The 25075-nt window shown below is 47.7% G+C and overlaps 1 protein-coding gene across 7 annotated transcripts in view; it reads right to left on the minus strand.

Moving 5' to 3' along the window:
- SULF2 (sulfatase 2) overlaps positions 1-1973 on the minus strand; it is a 163255-nt gene extending 161282 nt beyond the window's left edge. For 4 of the 7 annotated variants that reach the window (XR_016387937.1, XR_016387940.1, XM_030762892.2 and 1 more), the window contains exon 1: positions 805-966. The gene's annotated coding sequence lies outside the window, so the exon portion shown is untranslated. Of the gene's footprint in view, positions 1-804; positions 969-1289; positions 1698-1733 lie in introns of those variants that run through there. The other 3 variants (XR_016387938.1, XR_016387939.1, XR_016387941.1) reach the window with 3 other exon arrangements.
- Between the last annotated feature and the right edge of the window lie 23102 nt (positions 1974-25075).

Raw genomic sequence — 25075 nt, forward strand, 5'->3', positions numbered from 1 at the left:
TCACCTTACTGTTTCCCACCCTTAGACCGCATCTCTTTCCCTAGCTGCCCTCAAAGTGAACTGAAAGCTTGTGGTGCTCAGGAACTCGAGTCTGTTCATCGCTTTTCTCTGGATCATAACGCGGTGCCGGGCACCAGGAGGTGCTCCATAAAGGCTTGCAGAACGAATGAATGAACTACTATAAAGAATATTAAAAGAAAAGAAAAAGTACAGTCCTAGAAATCGCTGCGGCTCCACTGTCACACTTCCGAAATCCTCGGGCGGCTGGACGGGAGCATCTCTCTACAAGGAGATGAGAACTCGTTCTGACCCAGCCTGGGAGGACATTTGTCTTTATAATCCCATTTGCTTTCAGTATGTGCGAGCTCCCTATCACTCTGAAGATCCGGTCCACTGCTTTCCCGTGTCCTGCCCGGACAAGCCCCACGTGGTCTGGCTTCCAGCCGGTCCGTTCGGTCTAAACTCAAAGGGGTCAAAGAGGCCATCCCCCTGCGGCCGGCGAGCCCAGGAGCGCTGCCTCCAAGGTCTCCAAGGCTCCGCGAGGCGCGTCGGCGGGTCAGGGGCGCGGTGGAAAGTCCTCGCCCGCTCGCCCAACCCGCCAGAGGGGTCAAACGGGTCATCCTCCCGCGGCCCGCCGGCGCCGGAGCTACCCTGCAGCCCGCGCTCTGCGCTGGGGCCGGAGCCTGGCGGTGGGGACTGGCCCCAAGCTCACCTGGGAAGCAGTCGCGGCCGCGCGCGCCCCGGGGCCGACTCCGGCCGCGAAGAGCCCCCGCCCCGCCCACCTGGCCCCCGCGCCCCACTCACCAGCGCGCACGGCCCCGGCGGCCTCAGCGGGCGCTGGGCGCCGCCGCCTCTACCGCAGCCCGGCCGGGCCGCGGGGCGCAGGGGAGTCCGCGCCGCTGCTGCTGCTGTTGCTGCCGCCGCCGCCGCCGCTGCTGCATCCCCAGCGAGAGCTGCTGCCGCTCCTCCTCCCCTCCCTCCGCCTCCTCCCGCCTCTCCGCCCTCTGGCTCCGCCGCCGCCGCCCCGGCCCCCGCCCCGGCGCGCCGCCCTCGCCAAAGTCCGGGTCCGCGCCTTGCCCGGGCGGCTCTCGCATCGCCCCAGCCTGGCCGCCGCGCCGCCCAAGCCAGCCCCTTGGCACCGTGCGGCCCGGCCCCCCGACTGCCTGCCTGCCGCCCAGCTCCGCGCGGGGGAGGCGAGCGCGCGCCGCGGAGGGAAGCGGCGGGCAGGCAGCCGCGGGGGACCCCGCCGCGGCGCCCTCCCGGTGCCCCAGCGCGCGCGAGCTCTTTACCTCTGGCTGGAAGGACGGGCGGCCCGGCCGGCCCGGCCCTGCTGTCCCCGGCGTCCGGCCCCGGCCCCGAAGTCTGGCCCCGGACGGCGCAACGGCGGAGAGCGGGGGTCCGGGCAGCCCTCTGCCTCCTGCTGCCTCGGGACCCCGCTGGCCGCGCTCCCGGCGCCGAGCGCGCACCCTCGCCGGGCCACAGACGCACACTCAGCCGACACACACTTGCTCCAGCTCGCCCTCGGCGGAGAGCTGAAACAGCTGTGGGATTTGCCCAGGAGCTGGACATGAAGGAGGGACGCGGGCCGGAGCCGTGCGTGTGAGGGTGTGTGTGTGTTGATACACACACACACACACGAGGGGGGCATCTCTAATAACTCAAATAGTGCAATAAAGTCAGGAGGGCCATCGATCAGGTCCACTTGGCTGGAAGCGAAGAGAAAGAATCCTTGCCTCTTTTCCGCTTTCTTTTTCTCCTCCCTCTGAGCTGGAAGGAGCCAAGCGTTCCTCGGGACGTACGACTGGTCCCGGCCGGGCGCTCCCCTCGTAATGACACGTTAATAAATGTTTTCTTTTATCTGCTTTCACAAGGGCTCGCCCCGGCCTGCAAACACCCGACCGCCTTCGCTGAAAGCCCGGCGCTCGCCTCTAACCACACACGTTAGCTTTTGGAGACGCCGGCTCGAGCCGTGGCCCGCGGCTGGATCGAAGGGTGAACTGCCCACGCGCCCAGGAATCTCCCCGAGACATTAACTTGAGCTCACGTGAAAATAGCTGCCGTTGCCCAGAAATGGTCCGGGAATAGGAAAGAAAGGAGGAGAAAGCGGCTTCCTCCGAAAGGGGAGGAGTTCGACTCAAGGTGGTGCTGTCTACCGCGCTTTCCACTGTCCCCAGCGTCGCAGAAGAGGCCAGAGGGGGACCTGGCTGATAGGGATGGGCAATGAGCCGGCAGAGACCCAACTAGTAGCTGCAGGAAGCACAGCTGAGCTGCTAAGGGAAAAAAGACTCAGCTGTAGATAGGTATACTTGCAGGCAGCAGTAACTGAGGTAAACCTGGTAACACTCTTACGAGGTATTATTATACCAATATTACGCAGTTGTAAGTAGTGGACCCAGGATTTGAACCCAACACATTTGGCTTCAGAGTTATGTTTTTTTTAAATCCCAGGCCATTGTTACTTTCCAACACAGCGTCTCTTTTCTCTGCCGCAGTCTTCTTTCATGCTACCGGGGGTTGTCATATTTAGTAAATAAAAATACAGAAGGTCCATGAGGATATACTTATACTAAAAAATTCTTCATTGTTTATCAGAAATTCAAATTGAGTGTCCTGACTCCTTTATGGCGGGGGCTCTAGGCTCTCCCCGCCATAATCTCCCTTAGCTACCCCAGATCAATTTACAGTCTAAGTAAATCAGAAAAACCTGGAACTTGCTTTTCCAAATCAGATTCTGGTGCCCACCTTTTGGGACCACTGAGGTTGCTGTTCCTCTGCCCTCTTTTGGCCTTGAATAAAAATGTGAGGCTTACCTCTTCACCATCAGCAATGAAAAATAGTGGGGACCCCTACCCTTTTGGCCTCATCTTTGCGGAAGGGACACATTTGCTGCAGAGCCTCTATTACCGTGCTATCTGGGAGAAGTATAAAGCTGGCTAAGTAGGTAATTCTTTTCCGCTTTTTTTTTTGTTTTGTTTTGGCTGCACCCTGTGGGATGTGGGATCTTAGTTCCCCAACCAGGGATGGAACCCACACCTCCTGCATTGGAAGGCAGAGTCTTAACCACTGGACCACCAGGGATGTCCTAGCTATGTATGTAATTTAACATTTTCTGGTAGCTGCCTTGGAAAAAAAAAAAAAGAAACAGGTGAAATTAACTTTAATAATAGTTTATTTAAACTAGTATATCCAAAATATTATCACTTCAACATATAATCAGTATACAAATTATTAATGAGATATCTTACATTCTTTTTTCTTACTAAGTCTTTGGAATCCAGTATGGATTTTACACTTACAGCAGCTCTCAATTCAGACCAACCACATGGGGCTAGGGGACCCCATATTGGACAGTGCAGCTCTAGTAGGTTCTGTGGTCCACGGCTGAGTGTTTTCACCAGGTTACCTCATGTAATCCTCTTCATCTTTCAAGAAAACTGATGCTCAGAAAGGTAAAGGGTGTTAATCACGGTCACGAAGTTGACAAACGGGATTTTGACCCACTTGAGACTTTGGGACATGTTTTCCCTGGGGCAGCAGTGTTCTAACTGGGACCTCAGAGCCCCATGGGGGTGTCTCAGGGGCCTGGGGTGGAGGAAGGAGGTGAGATCTGCCTTTTGCCTACTTGTTATGTTGGGTTCTGGAGAATATTGCAGAGGTAGAGGGGAATTCCACTGCAAACAAGTTCAGAAACACACTGCCTTCCTTCAGGCCTCACATTCATGAGGCCTGGTCGGGGATCCCTGGTTGGGGAACTAAGATCCCACATGCTGCAGGGTGCAGCCAAAACAAAAAAAAAAAGAAAAAGAAAAAGAAATAAAAAGAAAACAAGTTACATACATAGCCAGCTTTATACTTCTCCCGGATAGCACGGTAATAGAGGCTCTGCAGCAAATGTGTCCCTTCCGCAAAGATGAGGCCAAAAGGGTGGGGGGGGTCCCACCACTTTTCGTCTGTGATGGTGAAGAGGTAAGCCTCACATCTTGATGAACGGCTCTCCCTTCCCTAAGTGGGCTGTGCCTGCAGTTTTCTCCTCCATCCTTGTCTCCTCATCAGGGAACCCCAGTAGCGGAGGGGCAGCTCACAGTCACTTTGTGGGGCTATAGGTGGGGCTGAGATGGTGTCACTTGATTATCTTTTTTGGATATTTATTCTTTCCGCTGTTGCTGTTCAATAGACCAAATGTGGTGATGTCTGTGACTTGCCCCTTATCCTTTATTAGGAAGGAGATGGATCTTGCGTGTGAGTGCCTCTTCATGTGTGTGTACACGTGCCCGTGTATGTGTGCAACCACGTACGTGTGTCCATTGTAGGCAGATGCTGTGGATCCGGCTTCAGGTCAGGACTGAACTCGCCAGCTCAGACGCCTAGAGGTCTGCAGAGTGCCCTCTGGCCACGTTTTTTGTCCTATAATTCTCAGCAAACCCATGGTCCTCTCGGTCCGAGGCCTCGGCCTCAGTTTTCCAGGTTCCCTCCAGGCAGGTGGGGACTCCCGGCCCCATTTGGGAGCTCAGGGTCTGCCTGGGAGACACAAGGGGCTTCAGGGGCTCAGATGCCCCCCAGCCTGGGAAGTCACTCAGCCACGACTGGGTGGGGTCCTGGGTGCGGCCTCAGTATAAGTCTCAGGCCCTTCCACCTCCTGATTCTGCAGCCCCTGCCGGTCTCCAACCACACCGTCTGGGACGGCCTGTCTCAACTCCGTGTCCCTCCTCATTCTGGTGGCACCTCTCGATGTGATCGTCCCGGTCCTGGTTGGATAATCGGGCTTTTCAGGCTTCTCACACCACTCCCCACCTCCTTGTTGCTTTAACCTCAGGGTACCTTTCCCTTGACACCCACAAGTCCCCTTTCCTCCTCCCGTGTGTCCCCTTTGTGCAGAACCCTTCTGGTTCTATTGACCTGGCTCAGCCAGAATGCTCTTCTATTTCAGGGACTCCTATGCAACAATTAAAAAAAAAAATCATTCCTGCTGTGTGTTTATCTCCATCAAGCGGCTGAAACTCCATCAGATTGTCCAAGTGCTTCTGGCTGCATTTGGGTTGGAGTAGATGAGATTTTATGAGACTGTAAAAATCGAGCTTTTAACTATCTCGAACAAATTTGCGTGTCAAGGGGAAACGCTGAGAGTAGAAACAGGAACGCAGAGGGGAGGCTTGGGAATACGAGTGAGCCTCCGAAGTGGGGCACAGGTGGCTTCAATAATCCACACAAGTTTGGCTGTAACTTGCTTCTACAAACCCAAAGAGGCGGCAGTCACCCCCGGGGGGTTGGGATCCAACTTCTCAGCTCCTCAGTGGGGACAGTTTTGCATGGGTTTTCAAATACATATCCCAGCATCATCCATAACATGGAGAATTTGCGGTTAATTCTGCTGAGTTTTCACTTAGACCCAAGCTGTCTTGTCTGTAGAACTGCAATTGCGTTAGAGAAACACTGTTTACATTTCTTGAGATATTGTGATAATGAAAAACAGCACCATCAAACCCCATTAAGTCAAAAGAACATTAATTGTATATTTCATGCTGCCTCCCTGGGCTGGCAGCCCACACAGACGTGCTTTACTTCAGCAAAACAGGGCTCATCTTTGCAATGAGGTACCCATTTCTCTCCTTAATTACACGTAATTGTATAGTCTAATTTATTCTAACGCCGAAGCCGAAAAGTGCACGTTCATGAATCAAGGGTTAGATTGGGAGGTAGGAGAATTATAAACGGGTATAATTGCAGTCTCCGGGGTGGGGTGGGGGCGCTGCTTATGAGTGATCTCAAAGAGCAATGATGTTTATTCTGAATTCTTGCTAATGAAAGACAGGCTGCCTCCAGTTAAGAACACAGATAACAGTGATGATTTGTCTGGTTGGTTAACAATACACCAATAGTTCTCTTTTGGATAAATGATCAAGAAAGATTAAATAGGTGAATTTCATGTAATTTGTGATGGGATGAAACAGACACACAAACAGCGTTAGTCCTCCTGTAATTGTGTATTAAAATGAGCACTGCAGCCCCAGGCAGCACAGCTGCAGATCTCCGTGGGCAAGGCAGAGCTTGTGCGTCTCTGGTGGACCATGGTTTTCTGAAGGGGAAAAGCTGGGTCCATTTGACCATAAGTGCAATTCAATTTAGTCTCTCTCTGTGACAGCACCCCTCCTTTTTACAATTGCTTTCTAGAAAAACCAATTTTGAACTTTGGTTGTAATTAGTCAATTTATCAATTATGATTAATGCTGGTGGCTGATTTAGGAAAAGTGAAATAATGACTTAGCCCTGCCCCAGGGCTGAAGTTCTTACTAACCTGGTCTCTGCCCCCACTGGCTGGTGACTCCTTAGCTGATCACCTCGGGGCTCAGTTTCCTCATTTTAAGAATGAGAATAATATTGAGGACATTGCAGGTTTTCATGTGGTCTAAGTGAGATTAATGAAGGTAAATGTGCGCACGATGCCTGGCTGGGAGTGTTCGTTGAATCGGAATCGGAAATGTGGGACATGGGTTCAAGCCCTGGCCCGGGAAGATCCCACATACTGCAGAGCAACTAAGCCCGTGTGCCACAACTACTGAGCCTGCGCTCTAGAGCCCGCGAGCCACAGCTACTGAGCCCGCGTGCCACAACTACTGAAGCCCGTGCACCTAGAGTCCATGCTCTGCAGCAAGAGAAGCCACCGCAATGAGAAGCCCGTGCACCGCAATGAAGAGTAGCCCCCACTCACCACAACTAGAGAAAGCCCACGTGCAGCAACAAAGACCCAACGTAGACAAAAGTCAATAAATAAATAAATTTATTAAAAAAAAAAAAGAATCAGAAATGTGCTACCATGGGCCTCTAGAGAGACTCCTCCATCGTCTGCAAATCCAAGACAGCTGCTGTGATGCCAAAGCAAACCAGCTCATGCCACTCCCAGGCTTAAAATTCCTTCTGCTTAGATGAAAATCCAAATTCCTGAGCAGGACCACAAGACCTACATGGTCCCAACCCTGGCCACCTACCACCATCTTTCTCTGCTCGCTTACTTCTCTCTTTATTATGAAAATTTCAAATGAGAAATTGAAAGAATAGTACAGTGGATGTGCTATACCCGCCACCCGGAATCAACAGGTGTTAATAGTTTGCCATGTGCCCTGATATGTTGCTGAATGATTTGAAAGGAAGTTGAGGACATCGTGGCAAATCACCGTTCAGGACTTGAGTGGGCATCTCCTAAGAATAAACTGTTCTTTCAGATGACCTCCCCATCATTATCACACCTAAGGAAATGGACAGTAATTCCATAATCACTCCCCGGCTTGCTCACATTAATGGAGCCCCAAGGGTTTCTTTCTCTTTGTTCCTTAAACCTTTGCCTACCTCAGGGCCTTTGCAATTGCTGTGCCCTCTGCCTGGAATACTCTTTCCCCAGATTTTTCTCTATCATCTCCTTGTCATCATTCAGATCTCAGCTTAAATGTCACCTCCCTGAGAGTTGTCTCCTGTTTCACCTAAAGGTGTTCCCTGATCTCCCTCACTCTCCATCTTCCCTCCCCACTTTATTGTCTTCCTATAGCATGCCACTGTCTGAAATTCTGTATTTATTTTATGTCTGTGACCATGGTCTATTTCCTGCTCCCCACATCCACCCTACACTAGCTGCGGGAGAGCAGGAGCTGTGTCTGGTTTGCTCACTGTTGTAGCTCCAGTGCCTAGAACAGCGTCTAGCACACAGTCGATATTCAGTAGATATTTGTTAAATGAAGGAGTGAATATCCCTGTGTGTGATGTTTTCAAACAGAAGTCGTAAATGGAAGCGTTGGGATACCAGTGTCTAGAGACAAATCCATAGGGGTTCAATCACAGTGCCACCACTCACCAGCTCTGTGTTACTCTGGGCCTCTGTCCCTTTTTTTTTTTTTTTGCGGTACGCGGGCCTCTCACTGTCGTGGCCTCTCCCGTTGCGGAGCACAGGCTCCGGACGCGCAGGCTCAGCGGCCATGGCTCACGGGCCCAGCCGCTCCGCGGCACGTGGGATCTTCCCGGACAGGGGCGCGAATCCGTGTCTCCTGCATCGGCAGGCGGACTGTCAACCACTGCGCCACCAGGGAAGCCCTCTGTCCCTTTTTAAACTCCTCTGCCAAATGGGGATGATGACGATCATCTCAGCTTCCTAGGGCCGTTGTGAGTTATTAATGAGTTTATCTACAAAGTGTTTAGAGCAGTGCCCAGCACGTGACAGCCAACCTTCCTTGTGCACTTACAAGAGGCCCATGATTTTAAGCTCCATTGGCCACTCACAGGCTCACATAGCACCGGTCTCCAAACAGAAAGCCCTGGGGAAAACTTCCTGGGAGGTCCGATGCACCATGCGCCACATGCTGCCCTGTGAGAGACCAGCCAGGTCAACGTTTGGCCTGAAAAAAGGGCCTGATTGTTTACAGTGGGCATCTGGGCTGATGGTCCCGGCCCGTGGTTAAATATTTTGACTCTCACCCCTGAGACCAGCCCTCGGAGGCTCACACAGGATGGGGGCATGGGAACCTGGGGAGGAGGGGACAAAAGGAGACCCATCTCCCTGCTGGAGGAGAGTGAACCCAATGGCCTAGGCTCTGACTCAGTGGGTCCCCCCCACCAACTCCCCTAGGGTAGGTAGACTTTGTCATGAATTTTACCTTATCACTGGCCTGTACATTTTTAAAAAAGGGTATTCAGTGCTGGATGTCGAATACGCAGGGCAACATAGGTAAATACATGTTTTTCAGCTAAAGTTGCAATAACAAATGAGTTAGGAAATCAGGAAAAGACATGGGTATTTTTTTTAAAAAAACAAACTTTACAGAGGTATAATTCACATACCATAAAATGCATCCATTTTGAGTGTACCACTAAATGGTTTTTAAATCTCCAGAGTTGTGCAACCATCACCATAATCCAGTTCTAGAATTTTCTCATCACCTCTCATAATAAGATCCCGTATGGGCATGGGTCATTTTAAAGCCCTCCAGGTGATTCTAACCTGCAGCCAGGCTGAGAGCCCTGCTCAGGGGTGGGGTCTTGGGAACCAGAGGAGGGTGGCATAAGGTGGCCCAGAGAGTGCTGAGGCACCTGGTTGACACTGAAATAATGAATGTACTTAATTTAAAAGAATATAAATGAATAGGTATACGTATAACAGAATCACTTTGCTGTACACCTAAAACTAACACAACATTGTAACTCAACGAGACTCCAATATAAAATAAAAATTTAAAAAATGAATGTAAATGAACACCCACAGGAGCAGTTTTGGTTGTGGGGAGGCTGGGGTGTATGGGGAGAGGGATGGAGGCTGGGCCGCTGAGATGGTTTGGTGGAAGCCCAGACCTTGGTCTAGAAAGGTCCATCTGGGCTGCAGGGAGCACTGGCAGTGGGGAGTGGAGTGGAGGCTCCTCCACATTTCCACCTGGAAGGAGAGGCCTGTGCCCACTCCCCAGTCCACACATCGTACCTTCCCTGGAAGTTAGGAGGGGGGAATGGTGGCTGGGAACGGGGGTGGGTGTGGAGGAGCCTGCAAGACCCCCTGCTTGGCCCAGAGCCGGGCCCACCGGGGTCACTGTTGCCAGGGTGGGGGTGAAGCACCATCCCCGGGGACACACAGGGGGCAAAAACAGAGGAGAGGAAATGACCCAGGGGTCCTGCTCTTTCCATCTTGGTGCAGCTCCCTGGGCCTGGGAGGACTCTGCAGAGCAGCTGGACCAGCTCCATCCTGCTCAGTGTCCGGGACCCCCAAAATGTCCCCTTACCTTCGTACCATCAGGACCTTGCCCGCCGCTCTGCCCCGAGGGGTGCCTCTCTCTAGTCACAGCGCCATCCCCTGCCCCGGCCAGGCAGAATCTCTGCCACTTGGCGCTCAAGTTTATCGACACCCTGTGCTTGCTGCTGGTGACTCATCTGTTTGTGCTGATATCCAGTCGTCTGAGGCTCTGGCAAGCGCTAGCGCCCACCAGGGCTGGGCTGCCGACCAAGACTGCAAGCAGAGGCCTCTGTGAAGAGCTGGTTTATCCTCCGTCTTCTTCACCTTGGAGGGAGGACTTTGGAGTATAACACCTGCCACTTAGAGAACACTGTCTGGGCTCGGCTGCAAACAATAGACCCACTTTGGCCAGTTAAAGCAAGAGAGGGACTTGTTGAAAGACATTAAGTGTTCCCAAATCCTCGTGTAAGTTGAGGGGAGTGTCAGAATGCAGTCTGCAAGCTAGGCGGCAGGAAGAGACTTCAACCACACCATGGGAGCTGCTTTGGTAAGACACCAAGGCTGCCGTGTCTGTCCTGATGAAATTGGGCCCAGACATGGAAGTCCCAGCCACTGCTGAGGCCCCAGAAGGACTGATAGCCTTGCCACGGTATTTTCTAGAAGCTCAGATCCCTTGGGCACAGCGGCCACCCCACAAAGCTCCATTCTGAATTTTTGTCTCCCACGGGTGTGTCTGATTGGTAGAGTGTGGGCCATGTGACCGTACCCAAGCCACAAAGAGGTGCGGGAATTGGAGTTTCTGCAGTTGGCTTGGGAAGGCAGGACTCATTTGTGAGATGTTAGCAAAATGGAGAGAGGGAATTGGATGGCCAAAAAAGACAAACACCTGCTCCCCCTGTAGCATGCCAGCAGGTGGGCTGAGCACTCAATGCCTCTCATTTAATCCTCCTCCTTATAGTTAGGGAACCAAGGATCAGAGAGGGGAAGTGACTTGTCCAAGGTCTCAGGGAGCTCAGACTCCAGAACCTTTACCAAACTTCCAAAGGCAGGATTAGATGGAAAATGACACAGAGTTCTCCAGACCCCAGCCATCTGGATGCCCTAATGCTGGCCTGGGGCCTCAGCCACAAATTAACCAATTTCACGTGGCCAGTGCAGTCACAGGACAGGCTCTACACCTTTGCTCACTGAGTCCTGATTGAAGCAGGAAACTACTTACATTTCGTCCATTTGTGAACAGCCAGATCATGTAAAATTCATCTGGGTACCCAAGGTCAGAAGACTTGGACTCTGATTCTGACTTCCTGTTGCATGGCCTTGAGCCTCTATTTGCTCATCTGTTAAATGGGCACCAAAATCTCGCTCCACTTCACTCCCTCCATGATTATCATTCAAATGTTAAAATGTGAATGTGAGCTGGAATAAAGGGATAAACTCTATGCAGGACAGTTCTCTCCTTCCTTGATCTTGTTACACATCAGCAAACTGTGGATAAGGAATCTGTATGGTCTGAGTATAGCTGCATTCACTGGGGCTCATAAGGAATCATAAGCTGGGCAATAGGTGTTTTCCATTTAGACAGTAAGTGAAGACCTGTATGCAGGAAACTATAAGACACTGATAAAAGAAATTAAAGATGATACAAACAGATGAAGAAATATGCCATGTTCTTGGATTGGAAGAATCAACATTGTGAAAATGACTCTACTACCCAAAGCAATCTACAGATTCAGTGCAATCCCTAACAAACTACCAATGGCATTTTTCACAGAACTAGAACAGAAAATTTCACAATTTGTATGGAAACACAAAAGACCCCGAGGAGCCAAAGCAAACTTGAGAAAGAAAAATGGAACTGGAGGAATCAGACTCCCTGACTTCAGACTATGCTACAAAGCTACAGTAATCAAGACAGTATGGTACTGGCACAAAAACAGACTATGCTACAAAGCTACAGTAATCAAGACAGTATGGTACTGGCACAAAAACAGAATTATAGATCAATGGATCAGGATAGAAAGCCTAGAGATAAACCCATGCACATATGGTCACCTTAACTTTGATAAAGGAGGCAAGAATATACAATGGAGAAAAGACAGCCTCTTCAACAAGTGGTGCTGGCAAAACTGGACAGCTACATGTAAAAGAATGAAATTAGAACACTTCCTAACACCATACACAAAAATAAACTCAAAATGGATTAAAGATCTAAATATAAGGCCAGACACTATAAAATTCTTAGAGGAAAACATAGGCAGAACACTCCATGACATAAATCACAGCAAGATCCTTTTTGACCCACCTCCTAGAGAAATGGAAATAAAAACAAACAAATGAGACCTAATGAAACTTAAAAGCTTTTGCACAGCAAAAGAAAACATAAGCAAGATGAAAAGACAACCCTCAGAATGGGAGAAATTATTTGCAAATGAAGCAACTGACAAAGGATTAATCTCCAAAATTTACAAGCAGCTCATGCAGCTCAATATCAAAAAAACAAACAACCCAATCCAAAAATGGGCAGAAGACCTAAATAGACATTTCTCCAAAGAAGATGTACAGATTGCCAACAGACACATGAAATGATGCTCAACATCATTAATCATTAGAGAAATGCAAATCAAAACTACAATGAGATATCACCTCACACCAGTCAGAATGGCCATCATCAAAAAATCTACAAACAATAAATGCTGGAGAGGGTGTGGAGAAAAGGGAGCCCTCTTGCACTGCTGGTGGGAATGTAAATTGATACAGCCACTATGGAGAACAGTATGGAGGTTCCTTAAAAAACTACAAATAGAACTACCATACGACCCAGCAATCCCACTACTGGGCATATACCCTGAGAAAACCATAATTCAAAAAGAGTCATGTACCAAAATGTTCACTGCAGCTCTATTTACAATAGCCAGGACGTGGAATCAACCTAAGTGTCCATTGACAGATGAATGGATAAAGAAGATGTGGCACATATATACAATGGAATGTTACTCAGCCATAAAAAGAAACGAAATTGAGTTATTTGTAGTGGTAGGTGGATAGACCTAGAGTCTGTCATACAGAGTGAAGTAAGTCAGAAAGAGAAAGACAAATACCGTATGCTAACACATATATATGGAATCTAAGAAAAAAGAAAAAGGTTCTGAAGAACTTAGGGGCAGGACAGGAATAAAGACGTTGACGTAGAGAATGGACTTGAGGACACAGGGAGGGGAAGGGTAAGCTGGGACGAAGTTAGAGAGTGGCATGGACATATATACACTACCAAATGTAAAATAGATAGCTAGTGGGAAGCAGCTGCATAGCACAGGGAGATCAGCTCGGTGCTTTGTGACCATCTAGAGGGGTGGGATAGGGAGGGTGGGAGGGAGACGCAAGAGGGAGGAGATATGGGGATATATGTATATGTATAGCTGATTCACTTTGTTATAAAGCAGAAACTAACACATCATTGTAAAGCAATTATACTCCAATAAGGATGTTAAAAAAAAATTTGCTTCTTTAAAAGGGATTTTTGCTTTCATTTTCAGTACTTTGTGTAAGTTATCGTTTATCTGTCAAAATAGAGAGCACTTTTCTAAAGTATTCACATACTTGTTCTAATATTTGAAATGGACTAAAATGTATTCCCTAGCATTTAAAATTTTATGTCCTTCAGTTTACAAGCAAAACATACCAAAATAAAGCCTCTATGTAAGTGAAATGTCTGCTCTTTTCAATAACAACGTATTTAACATTTCAGAAGTTTGATACCTATACATGTGTAATAATTATATCTTTTAAGGAGAATGAAAAAATAAAAAAGACCGTAAGTGGGTTGAGGGCTTTGTTCTTTGCCTCGAACAGGGACCATAGGCCTGTGAGCCATTAACAGGCTCTATTTGGGACTGAAGGCCATAGGCTGTCTGCCTCAGCCTGGATATTGAGAGGGAAGCCATGTGAGCTGCTTTGGGGGGAGCCATATGGCTGAGCCTGGTGTGCGAGGGGCTGGCCCGGTGCCTTGGAGCTGCTGAGAAAGGTGCTTTGATCAGGGTTATCAGAGCACAGGGCTGCCTTGCACGGCTTTGGTGAGATGCTCCTTTATTCATTCATTTAACAAATCTGTTTAAAGTTGCTACAAAGGCTCAGTAACTAAGTCTCAGACCCCAGGACCCAAAAGATGATTTTCATGACTCCAGCTCCCAAGGGCTTAGAGTCTAGTAGGTGAAAAAGATGCAAGTTTGACAGAGCGCTTGTGGCAGAACATCTTGGTTCTTACCCTCTTCTGCTTCTTCTTTTCCCTTGCCAACAGAAACTTGATTTTGTTTGGGTGGCAATATACCCCACAATATACCCCTGAGGGGTGGCTCAGGATTGTTTTAAACTGGGGTGTTCTCAAAGTGTGGTCCCTGGATTAGCAGCATAGGCATCATTAGGAAACTCGTTAGACATGCAAATTCTTCGGCTCCGCCCTAGATCTACTGAATCAGAAGCTCCGGGGGTGGAGCCCGCAATCTTTATTTTACACTCCCCCGTCGGTCTTACTCGTGGCACATGGCCAGTTCTTGCCCATGAGATGTAAGGAGGTATCTGCTGGACTTTGGGGAAATAGTTTTCTTTCTGTTCAAAAGGTCGGAGTCTTAGAAGGTGGAGCTCCTGCCTCATGCCCCATTCCTTTGTTCTGGAGGTGGTGGTGTCTGTACCTATGCCTGGTGAGAGAGAGAGAGAGAGAGAGAGAGAGAGAGAGAGAGAGAGAGAGAGAGAGAGAGAGAGAGAGAGAGAGACATCGCATGGCCTGGAGGAGGCGATGTCATCGATTGGCTCAGGATGGCAGAGCAGAAAAGAGCCTGAACTGCCCAACTACCTGGGGCCTTGTATGAAGAAGGGGACAGTGATGCCCTCTCGGCATTGCAGCTTGTAGCCAAGAGCATCCCCAACAGATCCAGTTTCGCAAGGCTGATGAGACTCTAAGTACTGACATGAAGGTATCCCTGCCTTATAACGTTGCTCAAGTCCCTTTCTTCCTCTGTGCCTTTTCCACATCTGTAACTTAAGAGCTCTTAACCACCTCACACCCATTAGGACGGCTAGTATCATAGAACCCAGAAAATAACGTGTTGGTAAAGATGTGGAGAAATTGGAACCTCTGTGCCCTGTTGGTAGGGGTGTAAAATGGTGCAGCCACCACAGAAAACAGTATGGGGCTTCCTCAAAAAATTAAAAATAGAATTCACATGATCCAGCAATTCTACTTCTGGGTATATGCCCCGAAGAACTGAAAACAGGGTCTCAAGTGGTGTTGGTACACCCATATTTATAGCAGCATTATTCACAATAGCCAAAAGGTGGAAGCAAGCCAAGTGTTTATTGATGGACAGCTAAGACGGTAAGTTTTATGTTGTATTTTACCACAATTAAGAAGAAAGTAACACCCCCCCACGCACACCTCTTAAAATCCACCCTCTCCCTCACATCTGCTGGCAGGTGGTCCCTGTTGTTCTTGACTCTTCTCTGGGTTCTGATACCATATATCCAACAGACTTCTTGACATCTTCACCTGGATCTTTGGACGGCAGCTCAAGTTCAACATGTCTGACTCTGAACTCATGACCTCCCTCCCTGAACCAGTTCCTCCTGCCATGCTTGTCTTTGGGGTGACTGACAATTCCATTCATTATAAGTCAGAAATCACCCTCTTCCTCAACCTCCTCCCCCCAGCTTAATCCACTGCAAGTTCCTGGTGATCGCCCTTCTTTTTTTCTTTTCGTGCGGTACGCAGGCCTCTCACTGTTGTGGCCTCTCCCGTTGCGGAGCACAGGCTCCGGACGCGCAGGCTCAGTGGCCATGGCTCACGGGCCCAGCCGCTCCGCGGCATGTGGGATCTTCCCAGACCGGGGCACAAACCCGTGTCCCCTGCATCGGCAGGCGGACTCTCAACCACTGCACCACCAGGGAAGCTCTGTTGGAAGATTTTTAATCACAGTTTCAATTTCAGTGCTTGCAATTGGTCTGTTTGTGCTTCTTCCTGGTTCAGTCTCGGAAGGCTGTGCTTTTCTAAGAATTTGTCCATTTCTTCTAGGTTGTCCATTTTATTGGCATGCAGTTGCTTGTAGTAATATCTCAGGTTCCTTTGTATTTCTGCAGTGTCAGTTGTTACTTCTCCTTTTTCATTTCTAATTCTATTGACTTGAGTCTTCTCCGTTTTTTTCTTGATGAGTCTGGCTAATGGTTTATCAATTTTGTTTATCTTCTCAAAGAACAAGCTTTTAGTTTTATTGATCTTTGCTATCGTTTCCTTAATTTCTTTTTCATTTATTTCTGATCTGATCTTTATGATTGCTTTCCTTCTGCTAAATTTGAGGTTTTTTTGTTCTTCTTTCTCTAATTGCTTTAGGTGTAAGGTTAGGTTGTTTATTTGAGATTTTTCTTGTTTCTTGAGGTCGGATTGTATTGCTATAAATTTTCCTCTTAGAAGTGCTTTTGCTGCATCCTATAGGTTTTGGGCCATCATGTTTTCATTGTCATTTGTTTCTAGATATTTTTTGTTTTCCTCTTTGGTTTCTTCAGTGATCTCTTGGTTATTTAGTAGTGTATTGTTTAGCCTCCATTTTTTACAGTTGTTTTCCTGTAATTGATATCTAGTCTCACAATGTTGTGGTTGGAAAAGATACTTGAAATGATTTCAATTTTCTTAAATTTACCAAGGCTTGATTTGTGATCCAAGATATGATCTATCCTGGAGAATGTTCCATGAGCAGTTGAGAAGAAAGTGTATTCTGTTGTTTTTGATGGAATGTCCTATAAATATCAATTAAGTCCATCTTGTTTAATGTATCATTTAAAGCTTGTGTTTATTTATTTTCATTTTGGATGATCTGTCCATTGGTTAAAGTGAGGTGTTAAAAGTCCCCTACTATTATTGTGTTACTGTCAATTTTGCCTTTTATGACTGTTAGCATTTGCTTTATGTATTGAGGTGCTCCTATGTTGGGTGCATAAGTATTTACAATTGTTATATCTTCTTCTTGGATTGATCCCTTGATCATTAGGTAGCGTCCTCTTTTGTCTCTTGTAATAGTCTTTATTTAAAGACAATTTTGTCTAATATGAGAATTGCTACCCCAGCTTTCTTTCGATTTCCATTGCATGGAATATCTTTTTCCATCCCCTCACTTTCAGTCTGTAAGTGTCTCTAGGTCTGAAGTGGGTCTCTTGTAGACAGCATATATATGGGTCTTGTTTTTGTATGCATTCAGCCAGTCTGTGTCTTTTGGTTGGAGTATTTAATCCATTTATATTTAAGGTAATTATCAATATGTATGTTCCTATTACCATTTTCTTAGTTGTGTTGGTTTAAAAAAATTATTTATTTATTTTTGGCTGCATTGGGTTTTCGTTGCTGCTCATAGGCTTTCTTTAGTTGCGTCAAGTGGGGGCTACTCTTTGTTGTGGTGCGCGGGCTTCTCATAGTGGCAGCTTCTCTTGTTGCGGAGCATGGGCTCTAGGTGCGCAGGCTTCAGTATCTGTGGCACGTGGGCTCTAGAGCACAGGCTCAGTAGTTGTGGTACACGGGCCTAGTTGCTCCATGGCATGTGGGATCTTCCTGGACCAGGGCTTGAACCTTTGTCCTCTGCATTGGCAGGTGGATTCTTAACCACTGCACCACCAGGGAAGCCCTTGGGTTTGTTTTTGTAGGTCTTTCCTTCTCTTGTGTTTCCTGCCTAGAGAAGTTCCTTTAGCATTTGTTGTAAAGCTGGTTTGCTGGTGCTGAATTCTTAGCTTTTGCTTGTCTGTAAAGGTTTTTATTTCTCCATTGAATCTGAACGAGATCCTTGCCGGGTAGAGTAATCTTGGTTGTAGGTTTTTCCCTTTCATCACTTTAAATATGTCTTGCCACTTCCTTCTGGCTTGCAGAGTTTCTGCTGAAAGATCAGCTGTTAACCTTATGGGGATTCCCTTGCATGTTATTTGTTGTTTTTCCCTTGCTGCTTTTAATATTTTTTCTTTGTATTTAATTTTTGTTAGTTTGATTAATATGTGTCTTGGTGTGTTTCTCCTTGGATTTATCCTGTATGGGACTCTCTATGCTTCCTGGACTTGATTGCTTATTTCCTTTCCCATGTTAGGGAAGTTTTCAACTATAATCTCTTCAAATATTTTCTCAGGCCCTTTCTTTTTCTCTTCTTCTTCTGGGCCCCTTATAATTCGAATGTTGGTGCATTTACTGTTGTCCCAGTGGTCTCTGAGACTGTCCTCAATTCTTTTCAGTCTTCTTTATTCTGCTCTGCAGTCGTTATTTCCACTATTTTATCTTCCAGGTCACGTATCCATTCTTCTGTCTCAGTTATTCTGGTATTGATTCCTTCTGGAGAATTTTAAATTTCATTTATTGTGTTGTTCATCATTGTTTGTTTGCTCTTCACTTCTTCTAGGTCCTTGTTAAGTGTTTCTTGTATTTTCTCCATTCTATTTCGAAGACTTCGGATCATCTTTACTATCATTACTCTGAATTCTTTTTCAGGTAGACTGCCTATTTCCTCTTCATTTGTGTGGTCTGGTGGGTTTTTACCTTGCTCCTTCATCTGCTGCATATTTCCCTGTCTTCTCATTTTGCTTAACTTACTGTGTTTTTGGTCTCCTTGTCACAGGCTGCAGGTTCATAGTTCCCATTGTTTTTGGTGTCTGCCCCCAGTGGGTGAGGTTGGTTCAGTTGGCTTGTGTAGGCTTCCTGGTAGAGGGGAGTGACGCCTGTGTTCTGGTGGGTGGGGCTGGATCCTGTCTTTGTGGTGGGCAGGGCTGTGTCTGGTGGTGTGTTTTGGGGTGTCTGTGAACTTAGTATGATTTTAGGCAGCCTCTATGCTAATAGGTGGGGTTGTGTTCCTGTCTTGCTAGTTGTTTGGCATGGGGCATCCAGCACTGGAGCTTGCTGACCGTTGGGTGGAGCTGGGTCTTAGCGTTGAGACAGAGATCTCTGGGAGAGCTCTCACCGATTGATATTATGTGGGGCTGGGAAGTCTCTGGTGGTCCAATGTCCTGAACTCGGCTCTCCCACCTCAGAGGCTCAGACCTGATACCAGGCCAGAGCACCAAGACCCCGTCAGCCACACGGCTCAGAAGAAAAGGGAGAAGAAAAGACAAAATAAATAAAATTTTAAAAATTTAAGAAATTATTAACATAAAAAATAATTTAAAAAAATATGAGAGCAACCAAACCAATAAAGAAATCCACCAATGATAAGAAGTACTAGAAATTAAACTAAGATAAACATAAATATCAGAAAGAAATCAGTGGCAGACAGCAAACCCCATGTCTACAGTTACTCCAAAATTCACCACCTCAATTTGGGATGATTTGTTGTCTATTCAGGTATTCCACAGATGCAGGCTACATCAAGTTGATTGTGGGAATTTAATCCACTGCTTCTGAGGCTGCTGGGAGAAATTTCCCTTTCTCTTCTTTGTTCGCGCAGCTCCCCAGATGCAGCTTTGGTTTTGGCCCCGCCTCTGCGTGTAGGCTGCCCTCAGGCATCTGTTCCTGCCCAGACAGGAGGGGGTTAAAGCAGTGGCTGATGACGGGGCTCTGGCTCACTCAGACCGGCGGAGGGAGGGGTACAGTAGTTATAATTGCAAGGCGGGGCGAGCCTGCAGTGGCAGAGGTCCGTGTGATGTTGTAACAGCCTGAGGCACGCTGTGTGTTCCCCTGGGGAAATTGTCCCTGGATCACGGGACCCTGGCAGTGGCGGGCTGCACAGGCTCCCGGGAGGGGAGGTGTGGATAGGCTGCACAGGCTTCTTGGTGGCTGCAGCAGGAGCCTTAGCATTTCATGTCCATCTCCGGTGTCTGCGCTGATAGCCGTGGCTCGCACCCATCTCTGGAACTCGTTTAGGCGGTGCTCTGTATCCCCTCTCCTCGCGCACCCGGAAACAATGGTCTCTTGCCTCTTCTGCAGCTCCAGACTTTTTCTTGGACTCCCTCCCGGCCAGCTGTAGCGCACTAGCCCGCTTCAGACTGTGTTCACACAGCCAACCCCAATCCTCTCCCTGCGATCCGACCTCCGAAGCACGAGCCCCAGCTCCCAGCCCCCGCCCGCCCCGGCAGGCGAGCAGACAAGCCTGTCGGGCTGGTGAGTGCCGGTCGGCACCGATCCTCTGTGCGGGAATCTCTCCACTTTGCCCTCTGCACCCCTGTTGCTGTGCTCTCCTCCGTGGCTCCGAAGCTTCCCCCTCCATCACCCCCGTCTCCGCCAGCGAAGGGCCTTCCTAGTGTCTGGAAACCTTTCCTCCTTCACAGCTCCCTCCCAGAGGTGCAGGTCCCATCCCTATTTTTTTGTCTCTGTTTTTTCTTTTGCCCTACCGAGGTACGTGGGCAGTTTCTTGCCTTTTGGGAGGTCTGAGGCCTTCTGCCGGCATTCAGTAGGTGTTCTGTAGGAGTTGTTCCACATGTAGATATATTTCTGATGTATTTGTGGGGAGGAAGGTGATCTCCGTGTCTTACTCCTCCACCATCTTGAAGGTCTCCTCCCCACAAGTACAGTCTTATAGACATATATACGTGTGCACACATACATGCACACACACTTATACACATGTACATATACATATTTAACTGTGTTATTCTAGGTAGTAATAGCTGCTATAAAAATCAGACAAGATATTGGGATAGAGAGGTCTTGGGGGGCTACTTTAGACTGGAGGTCCTGGAAGTCCCCTCTGAGGTGTGCCATTTGGGCAGAGGCCTGAGGAATGAAGAGTGTCTTCCATGTGCATATCTGGAGGAGGAATGTTACAGAGGGAACAACATGTGCAAAGGCCCTGTGGTGGGAGTGTGCCTGGCATGAGGGAGCAAGGGGGAGAGGAGCCACAGCTGAGATTAGATTTGGCTTTCTAGACCATGGCAAAGAAATTTGTGTCACATTTTAAGAGTCATGGAATGTGATTTGAGAGTTTTGTGCAGAAGACTTTGTAGGTTTTGACATGTTATTTGAAAGGATTCCTCTGACTGCCTGTGGTGGGTGAACTGTGGGGGAGGGAGGGGTGAGAGTCAATGCAGGGAGACCAATGGGGAGGCAACTGCAACAGTCCAGTGAGAGATGATGACTGCTTGGACCATTCCTTGTGGAGGTGGGAGGTGATCAAATTCCAGCCATAGTTTAAAGGTAAAGCCAAAAGGATTGGTTGATAGATTGATTGGATGTGGGGGAACAAGAGGAAGAGAAGCATTAAGACCAACTTCAAGATTTGGCCTGATCGCCTGGAAGGATGGAGTTGCCTTTTACTATGGGAATGACCAGCTCGGGTGGAAATGGGGGCATTGGAAATCTGCACCTGGGGCCCTGATGCTGAGGGTGTCCTCGCCCTTGGTCCCTGCGGCCTCTGCCCATCTGCAGGAGGGCCCTGGAACAGTAACCTTGGATTTAACCTGGAACTAACATTGCCCTTCTGAAACACCATCTCTGAAGTTTCCAGGGCACTTTTGACTTTCTCTTTTAAAGACTCAGCCTGCATTTTAATCTAATGGCTGGTGTTCATTCCCCCTAAGGAGGGGCAGCCCCCGCAGTTAAAGAATAAATGGGTGAACTTTCCATTAGTGCCCAGAATGCCCCAGGCCCACGGAGGAGATTTAGCGTGTCTGCCACCTGTCCAGATGGGTTGGTTGGAAAGTGCTACATCTGTTAAAGGGAGTTTGAATGTTAAAGAGGGATATCAGTTGTAGGAAGGAAATTACTGAGTCTTCGAATGCCATCAACTGAGAAAAAGACGGATGAAGCTTTTATGGACGTGCAGTTTGTCCCAATAAAATAAAACATCTTAGAACCTGTCTTTACTGGCATCAAAGTACTGCAGTGCTGTCTAACGGAACAGTTTACATCTCAGTGATGAGTTTCTTAAAAACAAAAAACAAAGCAGTGCTTTCACCCTTCTATCTGGCTTTCTAAAGCAACTGCAATACAAATATACGGTTATTTGTGCAATAACATTTACAAAGCACCTACTAAGTGCAGAGCCCTGGGCTAAGGAGGGGAGAGAGATGAATCAGACCTTTTTCTCAGCAGGTTCATGCCTGGCACACAGGGTGGAGTGGGTTAGTTCAGTGAGAAAGGTCCTGAGGTTCCGAAGGGGGAGGGATTGCTGGGTGCTGGGGGGTCAGAGCAGGCTTTTTGGAAGGGATGGTGTGTCCATTTACTTGCATTTGCCAGCATGTAACTGAAATCCGTAATGAATCTGATTTACACCGCAGAGGAATTTATCTCCTGTAATGGAGGCTACCAGTCAGGAGGACTTCAGGGTGGGTCCAGCAGCTGAATCCAGGGATTCAGCGGCTATACACCACCACTAGCCTCTCTGCTTTGCCAGCCGCTGCTCTCGTTTCATACTTAAGTCAGTTCCCCTCTTGGTCACGAGATAACCACCATCGGCAACTGGGACCACGTGTCTCCTTGTCCAGGTTTACTGGCATTGAGAGAGCAAGCTCTCCTTGGAGTGTGAGATATACACTCTTCTCTCTGATACAACTGGCCATGTTGGGCCATGTGCCCACCTTGGACCACTAACAATCTCTAGGGGGTGGCTGTAGACTAATTACCGTTGACTAATAGGGGTGACCCTGGAGCAGAGGATCCGGTCAGCATCCCCTGAGCCGAGGGGCTGCATGGGCACAGGTGGCCACCAAGGCAAAGTTGGGCCACCATCAGCACGTCTCGATTTAAATAGGTGAGTTGTTTGGTGTGTGGATTACATCTCAATAAAACTGCCGTTAAAAAAAAAAACCCAAAACAAAAAATAAGGCAAAGTTGGGCTTTGTGTTTGAAAAGAGGAATGAGGGAACGGATGTTGGTTAGGCAGTCATCTGAGCAGGGCATTGGTGGATTGGTGGGCTTTTATACTAGCAGAGGTAACAACAATCATAATTTAATAATAATAAGCAGTAGTTTTGAGCAGTTTTTGCAATCCATTCATGGCATGTAGGGCTTTAAATGCAGAGCAGGACCTCTCTTATCCAACCTCTCTTACCTGACTCACCTGTTTATCTGAAGCTCGCCATTCCTCTGTAAACATGTACATGGACAAGCCTACAGCTTGGGGCCATCGGCTCCTGTCTGAAATGCTCACTGAGTTGCCTGTTTACTGAAAGTCATTGCTTTTGTTCCCAAACCTGTTTAGTCCAGATGCACCTGAGATTGTAATTACATAGCTTAAATAAATACAGCAAATGGATAACTAGGAGTACAGAAGGAGAGAGAGAAGCTGCTTCTATGCAAACCAAGTTGAATTGTTGAGAAAGATTTGATAAGGGAAGAAAGCTTAAGTAGAGATTGGAAAAATAGATGAGATATAATACCACTAGTGGTGCACTGCCTGATACAATAGTCACTTGCCACACGTGGCTATGCAGCACTTGCCATGTGGCTGGCGTGGCTGAAAACCTGAGGCTTTGATTTTGTTTCATTGTAATCGATTCACATGATTAAAGACAGATACGTGATTCAGTTATTGAAAAACTTTTCAATGTATTTGGGACAAGTTCTTTATATGAATCTACTTTTTCAACTTTAAATTTCCTGAAATCTAAATGCAGATCAACTGTCTCTGATAAACATAGAGAGGCACTGAGTGTAAAATACACACCAGATTTGGAAGATTTATATGAAAAACATGTCAAATATCTTGAATTTTATATTTATGATATGTTGAACTGATGTTTCAGATGTGTTTGGTTAAATAAAATATATCATTAAAATTAATGTCATCTGCTTTTTTAAAGTTTTTTTTTCAAGTGTGGCTACTAGAAATTTAAAAATTACGTATGTGGTTCACCTTCTTCTGGTCTAGAAGATTCTGCACCCAGACTGCTTTGCAAGCATCTTTAAGTCGTGATCCTGCTATCAGGAAACTAAAACTGAACACTGTATGATTATATGAAAGAAAGGAGACAATGGGAGAATCCAGCGGCAGACTTACATTAAAAAAAACTCATTGTCTCTGTTATGAAAATCTTCACTAATTAATGCACACGTATGTGTTTTCTGTTAACCTGTGTAAGGATGTGACTGTACCTTTCTAAAAAATTCCGCAGTTTAGTCAATTTAGTTTTACTAATGGACCCTCTAATGGTCCTAGTTGTTCTGGATAAGAGGGCTCCTCCTGGGTTTTACAGCCACTCTTGGGGGTCAGGGCAGGTATGATGATTCCCATGCTAGAGATGGGAGAAACTGCGGCTCAGGAAGGGAGAACAATGTGCTGAGGGTCCCTCAGGCAGGGAGTCCAGGGACAAGGGGGACTTGAGTCCCAAGCTACCTGACATCACCCCAGGCTTTCGCTTTCCCCCCCGACACTTCTGGTGTCCTGGACATGGTGCTCTGGTTGTAAGTGGAATAAACCAATTATAACTTACCTTGGGGATTTCACCAGTCTCTCTAACCTGAAAGCTTTCAAGGAGACCAGGACTGATTTTCTGGGACTCCTGGGTTGTCATCTTGAAGCAGAAATATTCTTTGAATGGAGTGCATGCTTCCTTTGGTGGCTTTAACTGTGTGCCATGTGATGGATGTCGTGTTTGTCCATCACTCACTTCATATGTTGAAGCCTTAATCCCAATGTGAGGGTATTAGGAGGTGGGGCCTTTGGGAAGCAATGAGGTCATGAGGGTGGAGCCCTCAGGATGGGGTTAGTGCCCTTATAAGAAGAGACTCCTATAAAAAGAGAGCTTGCTCCTGTTCTCCCTGCTCCGCCATGTGAGGGGACAGCGAGAAGGTGGCTTGTCTACCAGCCAGCAAGTGGGTGCTCACCAGGAGCCGAACTGGCCAGCACCTTGACCTTGGACTTCCCAGCCTCCAGAACTATGAGAAATAAATATTTGTTGTTGAAGCTGCCCAGGCTATGGTAATTCGTTATAGCAGGCTGAGCCCACTAAGACTCTATGGTTCCTCCCTTGTGCCCTGGTTGACATCCTGGGTAGATCTTGAAGCCTCTCAGACTTGCTCAGCCCTAAGAACAGATGCATCAAGGAGTCCAGTGCAGGATATGTCAACGTTCAATCTCACAACAATCTGAGCTGTTCAAATTCACCTGTTGTGAATTCCCTCCCGGGAATCTCCTTCCACACGTCCCTCTTCTCTCACGTGTGGGTGGTGGTCACGGGCTCCCAAGGATGTTTCCAGAACTCTCTTTAGAATGAGTGGGTTCCAACGCCTCTAGCTTTGGGACTTCAGCAAAAATTCCAAGTCCTCCAGGAAAGTCTCCTTCAGTGTCCAGTTGCACTGGATTCAATGTCTCAGGAGAGAAGGACCTCTTCCTGGAAAGAGGCGTCGGTAGCAATACTGGTGTCTGGGGCTGTCACTGAAGCTCCTCTTCCACCAGCGAGGACACAGTCAGTCCTTGGCCGGCGGTCACGGGTCAG

The sequence above is a fragment of the Delphinapterus leucas genome, chromosome 15 (genome assembly GCF_059928025.1).
Source record: "Delphinapterus leucas isolate spDelLeu-1000000601 "Yukka" chromosome 15, BTC_Dleu_Yukka2, whole genome shotgun sequence".
NCBI lineage: Eukaryota > Metazoa > Chordata > Mammalia > Artiodactyla > Monodontidae > Delphinapterus > Delphinapterus leucas.